The 8,154-nt window shown below is 40.3% G+C and overlaps 1 protein-coding gene across 1 annotated transcript in view; it reads left to right on the top strand.

Annotated features, from left to right (window-relative positions):
- Positions 1-2,396: 2,396 nt before the first annotated feature.
- The window catches only part of LOC115165274 (transcription factor E3), a 42,237-nt gene continuing 36,479 nt past the window's right edge, over positions 2,397-8,154 (top strand). The window contains exons 1-2 of the mRNA XM_029718312.1: positions 2,397-2,674; positions 2,801-3,352. The gene's annotated coding sequence lies outside the window, so the exon portion shown is untranslated. The remainder of the gene's footprint in view (positions 2,675-2,800; positions 3,353-8,154) is intronic.

Here is an 8,154-nt window from a genome sequence, read left to right as displayed (position 1 = left end):
GACAACCGAGTGAAGAGCAGAAACCAACCAGCGAGCAAGTGGCACCTATGAAGAATGGAGTGTGTGCGCGTTCACGCGAATGGGGGGGATAATCAGGAGGTAGAGATTTTGGGCACAAACACAGGATCATAATTACAAATCATTTGTAGACTACAAATTGACCTCAAGAAGTCAAAACAAATATGTTTGATTTAAAACATAATTTCATTCAAATCTTGCTTATATTTGTTTTGTGGTCACGTCTCTCCACTATGTGTGGAAATACTTGGGAACAGATTTCCCAAATTAAAATCACTTGGAACTGATTACCTGGTGTTTTTACATTATTTTTTTATGTCCTACAATAAAAATGCAACAAAAAATGTTTTTTAAACGCGAGCCACCAGTTGGGGAACAGTGCAATAAACCACCTTTTGATTGCTGAATGTTTCTACACCAGGGACTCGGGATGTGGCTGCGTTATCGATGTTAATCAGGCCTATTGATTTGAACGTATGGATTGTTTTCGTTTTTGTAGGGTAGACGATCAAGCCATAGCAGTCATTCTGACCTCCTACCCAATGATCAGTGCTTTAGTTTATTATGTAGCTGTCCAGCCGTTCTGAATTTGCGATGCACCCGACTGTCCAATATAGCCTTTTTGAAAAGTTTTTGTGTGTGTACTAGACTATTTGATGTCATTCATATATGTTACAACACTTTGATTTCACTAGTAAATATGTTGAAATGGAACCAAATGATCTGTTTGTCTTAAATCCTTTTTAAATAGGATAGATGGTCTACTACGGTATAGGTTGAACAGGATAGTTTGCCAGTAAGCAGTCTGAGTTGTATTTAGAGCAGAGAAATGAATGACAGTGGGAATGAGTTATTGTCAGGGTGGTTGACAGTGGGAATGAGTTATTTCAGGGTGGTTGACAGTGGGAATGAGTTATTGTCAGGGTGGTTGACAGTGGGAATGAGTTATTTCAGGGTGGTTGACAGTGGGAATGAGTTATTGTCAGGCTGGTTGACAGTGGGAATGAGTTATTGTCAGGGTGGTTGACAGTGGGAATGAGTTATTGTCAGGGTGGTTGACAGTGGGAATGAGTTATTGTCAGGGTGGTTGACAGTGGGAATGAGTTATTGTCAGGGTGGTTGACAGTGGGAATGAGTTATTGTCAGGGTGGTTGACAGTGGGAATGAGTTATTGTCAGGCTGGTTGACAGTGGGAATGAGTTATTGTCAGGGTGGTTGACAGTGGGAATGAGTTATTGTCAGGGTGGTTGACAGTGGGAATGAGTTATTGTCAGGGTGGTTGACAGTGGGAATGAGTTATTTCAGGGTGGTTGACAGTGGGAATGAGTTATTGTCAGGGTGGTTGACAGTGGGAATGAGTTATTTCAGGGTGGTTGACAGTGGGAATGAGTTATTGTCAGGCTGGTTGACAGTGGGAATGAGTTATTGTCAGGGTGGTTGACAGTGGGAATGAGTTATTGTCAGGGTGGTTGACAGTGGGAATGAGTTATTGTCAGGGTGGTTGACAGTGGGAATGAGTTATTGTCAGGGTGGTTGACAGTGGGAATGAGTTATTGTCAGGGTGGTTGACAGTGGGAATGAGTTATTGTCAGGCTGGTTGACAGTGGGAATGAGTTATTGTCAGGGTGGTTGACAGTGGGAATGAGTTATTGTCAGCGTGGGTGACAGTGGGAATGAGTTATTTCAGGGTGGTTGACAGTGGGAATGAGTTATTGTCAGGGTGGTTGACAGTGGGAATGAGTTATTGTCAGGGTGGTTGACAGTGGGAATGAGTTATTGTCAGGCTGGTTGACAGTGGGAATGAGTTATTGTCAGGGTGGTTGACGGTGGGAATGAGTTATTGTCAGGGTGGTTGACAGTGGGAAGGAGTTATTGTCAGGGTGGTTGACAGTGGGAATGAGTTATTGTCAGGCTGGTTGATGTGACGCATGTCTGTTGAATTCCTTCCGCACTCTGACCCGCACCACCGACTCAGCCAATCAGGAGCCGCTGCTGCTCTGACGCGGCGCTGGCAGACTGTCTATGTTTTTTACTAAACCTGACGCGATAAATAGTATGCAGTTTAACTATGTAGTACGCTGGTATGGGTATTCGTACACCGTTGACGTTAGAAAGTTTCATTTGACAGAAAGGTGCGTGACTACTCCCTCGTGTGGTGATAATAATGAGTTTAGTTTCCAAACGTCCTATTTATTTTGGAACTCTTCGGATACCTCTCTCTCCTGCGCAGATAGTACGATTTAACAAGCCCGGTTTCTACTCTGTCACCGACATTCTTTCATTTCCTTTGTAATTATCGTTTAATCGCTGACACTAGATTTATTTTAATATTTTTTTAACGGGGAAATAGTTGAAGGTTGATGACGTTCCGTTTATTTTCTCGGTTGAACCGGTGAGCGGGGCAGTAGCCTCCTGTTTTGAGATGTCCACCTGGCTTCCTGTTCTACAACAGTAGTAAACAAGGATATTATTGTTTTTGACAAAGTCATTGTTGTTCGTCATATTGATTTCTGCGTAAACTGTAACGTTTTTTAAATCTAATTCCGAGAGTATTGGCCTATTTCCCCACCGAGGACCGGTATGGATTTCCATCGCTCGGTTCCAGGCTAACACGGACTATCTCCTAAAGGCAAAGCTGCTGTTTATGTATTTATTGGTGAGTAGGATTGTTTAGTTATCATAACGGCTAGAAAGACGGTGTTTGGTGTTTTGTCGTTTCATTTCGTCTGGTAATTGAAGAACCATGGCATGTTGTCAGGGCTTGACTGTTTACATTGTGTAGCGGTGTGTGGTGTGCTTTATCCCGGGTATATCTGGACCATCTACCCCTGCTGTATCTCTGGATCATCTACCCCTGCTGTATCTCTGGATCATCTACCCCTGCTGTATCTCTGGATCATCTACCCCTGCTGTATCTCTGGATCATCTACCCCTGCTGTATCTCTGGATCATCTACCCCTGCTGTATCTCTGGATCATCTACCCCTGCTGTATCTCTGGATTATCTACCCCTGCAGTATCTCTGGATCATCTACCCCTGCTGTATCTCTGGATCATCTACCCCTGCTGTATCTCTGGATCATCTACCCCGGCTGTATCTCTGGATCATCTACCCCTGCTGTATCTCTGGATCATCTACCCCGGCTGTATCTCTGGATCATCTACCCCTGCTGTATCTCTGGATCATCTACCCCTGCTGTATCTCTGGATCATCTGCCCCTGCTGTATCTCTGGATCATCTACCCCTGCTGTATCTCTGGATCATCTACCCCTGCTGTATCTCTGGATCCCAGGCTACTGACGGACCACCTGCTCTATCCATATGTACTAGCTACGTTAGTTGGATTCCTCTAGTAACCATGCAAATTGGTACATGTTACTGTCTTCAGAATACACTATATTGTATTATCCAGTGAGGCATGTTGTAACAGTAACATCTACATCCAGCCCATTTTAACAGCTAAATGGGTCCTTCTCACGAAACGTCCTCTTGAATAACTGAGAATAGGATCTGTACTTATCTATTTCATCATTATTATTATTATGCTTTTCATCAGATATTATGCATTTTACCAACATTTTCACAAAATTCTCATTACCATAACAGTTTTCAAAGTCCCCCAAAAAGTTGTCAATATTTCTAATATTTTTTTTCTAACATTGCTCCCCTAATGAAAATGCCAGAGTTAAACACAAGACTGAAAATAAAAATATTTCAAATGAAATCATGCAATTATTAGCAAAATTAAAACGGACTTTTCCCCAATTTGAGCTCTTTAGCGGGTCTGTAAGGAGAAGGCCAGGGGTAGATGAGGGACCAGCGGGAACGTGGGGTGGGGTAAAGGGGGTGTTGGGAGAATAAGAACCTAATTCTCAAGGCATATAAATTAATTAACTTAACTTGTGCTCATCTAAGAACGACTCCTCTAGACTCCTCATGGGTGAATAAAATTTTATACAAGGAACTTGCAAACGATGTTACATAATGAGACATCTAACAATGACATCTTGTATGTAATGAATATTATAGTTTAGTGTACATTTTCAAAGAGTATACATTTTTTATGGTTTATGGACAAATTACAGTAACATTTAATCCGGACACATTTCGGTAATGAGAATTTGGGGTGAAAATGTACAAAATTCAGGCGAAAATTTACAATGTCTTTCAAATAAGACACAATCCGGAAAAACTAGACATCTTAGTCCTCAGAATCATAGTTGATTTTTGCAGATGAATCATGGTTTTGTAACTTAATTTGCTACAGACATTTTAAAACTGGTTTCATGAGATTCACTCGAATAGAGCTATCAGCTGGTCAGTGAAAGGTCATTCTGCTATCATCTATTATACAGGGGTAATCTACTATCATCTATTATACAGGGGTAATCTACTATCATCTATTATACAGGGGTAATCTACTATCATCTATTATACAGGGGTAATCTGCTATCATCTATTATACAGGGGTAATCTACTATCATCTATTATACAGGGGTAATCTACTATCATCTATTATACAGGGGTAATCTACTATCATCTATTATACAGGGGTAATCTACTTTAATCTATTATACAGGGGTAATCTACTTTAATCTATTATACAGGGGTAATCTACTATCATCTATTATACAGGGGTAATCTGCTCTAATCTATTATACAGGGGTAATCTACTATCATCTATTATACAGGGGTAATCTACTATCATCTATTATACAGGGGTAATCTACTATCATCTATTATACAGGGGTAATCTACTATCATCTATTATACAGGGGTAATCTACTATCATCTATTATACAGGGGTAATCTACTATCATCTATTATACAGGGGTAATCTACTATCATCTATTATACAGGGGTAATCTACTATCATCTATTATACAGGGGTAATCTACTATTATCTATTATACAGGGGTAATCTGCTCTAATCTATTATACAGGGGTAATCTACTATCATCTATTATACAGGGGTAATCTACTATCATCTATTATACAGGGGTAATCTACTATCATCTATTATACAGGGGTAATCTGCTATCATCTATTATACAGGGGTAATCTGCTCTAATCTATTATACAGGGGTAATCTACTATTATCTATTATACAGGGGTAATCTGCTATCATCTATTATACAGGGGTAATCTACTATCATCTATTATACAGGGGTAATCTGCTCTAATCTATTATACAGGGGTAATCTACTATCATCTATTATACAGGGGTAATCTACTATCATCTATTATACAGGGGTAATCTGCTATCATCTATTATACAGGGGTAATCTGCTATCATCTATTATACAGGGGTAATCTGCTATCATCTATTATACAGGGGTAATCTACTATCATCTATTATACAGGGGTAATCTACTATCATCTATTATACAGGGGTAATCTACTATCATCTATTATACAGGGGTAATCTACTATCATCTATTATACAGGGGTAATCTGCTCTAACCTATTATACAGGGGTAATCTACTATTATCTATTATACAGGGGTAATCTACTATCATCTATTATACAGGGGTAATCTGCTCTAATCTATTATACAGGGGTAATCTACTATCATCTATTATACAGGGGTAATCTACTATCATCTATTATACAGGGGTAATCTACTATCATCTATCATACAGGGGTAATCTACTATTATCTATTATACAGGGGTAATCTACTATCATCTATTATACAGGGGTAATCTACTATCATCTATTATACAGGGGTAATCTACTATCATCTATTATACAGGGGTAATCTACTATCATCTATTATACAGGGGTAATCTACTATCATCTATTATACAGGGGTAATCTGCTATCATCTATTATACAGGGGTAATCTGCTACTATTTTAGAGGGTCCGGTCACACAAAGGTCCTGTTGGACATTGTCATTTTTATGCGTAGTAACAAATCCCCACATGGCGAACCCAAGCCGTTAACACACCTCTTGTTGGCGGAGAGAACGTTTGGCATATTTAAAGCTAATTTCCTGTTTGTTCATATGATACCTGATTGACTCAACAAAATCAATGAGGCCCCCCTGTGGGGTCGAGGCCCCTGGGCATGTAATCTGGCCATGGTAACTAAAATGTAGAAAGCTGGTGAACCTAATTTACCCATGTAGCTAATATGGCCAGTTGTTAATCAATTGGACATTCCTGACTGGTTATAAATAGCTCTATAAGGTCTGTCAGCTGATGACATAACAAGAGGAAAAATGGCTGTTCAATACCAAATGAATTGCACCTTGTGCAGCCATTCTACTATTAGAACTCTCAACAGAAGTAAGTTGAAATCTGAGCTGAGTTTAGGGATGGGTGGTATACCGTATTTTATGATATACCGGTATTGATGCAGGGACCGATTTGGGTTTTTACTTTACCTTCTATAGCGCTTTCTCTCGGTGCCACTTTCCACACAGACCTAGCCAGGCCCCCTGTCACTCAAGGATTTAATGTTCCTCAACCACAGACACTTGTGTTCAGTCTGCATGGTCAATGCAGCACATGCAACAATGTTGATGACAACGATGCTGTTTTCACTTTGCTTCTTAATATAAATCCACTAGCGTTCTATAATTACACTATTAGTTTGTGTTTTTTACATTAGCAAACAGCTAGTTTGCCTTTTCTTAGCAAGTTGCCCTAAATCTTGTGAGATGCTAATTGTTAGCCGCTAATGCTAATAGCTAGCTAATAAATGTACTAAGAGCAAACGTAGCTAGCAAATACAGGCTGATAATAGCAGTGATGGTGTAGACCTAAATCAGCATGTTGTTTGTGCAACAGTATTCTTCTAAATCAAAGAGGAATATGCAAAGCAAGAATATGTTAGCTACATGAAGTAGCTAAGAGAAAACATGCAATGTAGCCAAAGCTTATAGGGTCCCCTAGGAAACACTTATCAACACTTTAGTTCCTACCCTCACCATAACTCCTCCCTGGCATTTTAATTCGTTGTCATCTCAAACACTGTATTCAAAGTGCCCACTATTATATTCTAACTATAGAATTAGAATAGTCATTGTATTTCCATGATTCCAACAGTTTTGCGCTAATTGGCAAGTCAAATCGCAATTGCATCACAGACCATTTGCCCATATAGTGCAGCCCTACATGGCAGTGTGGAAATTCTCTCAATTGAGCAGTAGTGTAAAGTACTTAAGTAAAAATACTTTCAAGTACTACTTTAGTAAAAATACTTTCAAGTACTACTTAAGTCATTTTTTTTGGTATCTGTACTTTACTTTCCTATTTTTATTTTTGACTACTTTTACTTTTACTGCACTACATTCCATAAAGAAAATACTGCACTTTTTACTCCATGCATTTTCCCTGACACCGAAAAGTACTTGTTGCATTTTGAATGCTTAGCAGGACAGGAAAATGGTCCAATTCACACACTTGTCAAGAGAACATCCCTGGTCATCTACTGCCTCTGATCTGGTGGACTCACTAAACAGAGAACATCCATAGTCATCTACTGCCTCTGATCTGGTGGACTCACTAAACAGAGAACATCCCTGGTCATCCCTACTGCCTCTGATCTGGAGGACTCACTAAACAGAGAACATCCCTGGTCATCCCTACTGCCTCTGATCTGGTGGACTCACTAAACAGAGAACATCCCTGGTCATCCCTACTGCCTCTGATCTGGAGGACTCACTAAACAGAGAACATCCATAGTCATCTACGGCCTCTGATCTGGTGGACTCACTAAACAGAGAACATCCCTGGTCATCCCTACTGCCTCTGATCTGGAGGACTCACTAAACAGAGAGCATCCCTGGTCATCTACTGCCTCTGATCTGGTGGACTCACTAAACAGAGAACATCCCTGGTCATCCCTACTGCCTCTGATCTGGTGGACTCACTAAACAGAGAACATCCCTGGTCATCCCTACTGCCTCTGATCTGGAGGACTCACTAAACAGAGAACATCCCTGGTCATCTACTGCCTCTGATCTGGTGGACTCACTAAACAGAGAACATCCATAGTCATCTACTGCCTCTGATCTGGTGGACTCACTAAACAGAGAACATCCCTGGTCATCCCTACTGCCTCTGATCTGGAGGACTCACTAAACAGAGAACATCCCTGGTCATCCCTACTGCCTCTGATCTGGAGG

Source organism: Salmo trutta, chromosome 28 (genome assembly GCF_901001165.1).
Source record: "Salmo trutta chromosome 28, fSalTru1.1, whole genome shotgun sequence".
In the NCBI taxonomy this organism is placed as follows: Eukaryota; Metazoa; Chordata; class Actinopteri; order Salmoniformes; family Salmonidae; genus Salmo; species Salmo trutta.
Note: the sequence above shows the minus strand (reverse complement) of the source record. Positions and strands in the feature narration are given on the sequence as shown.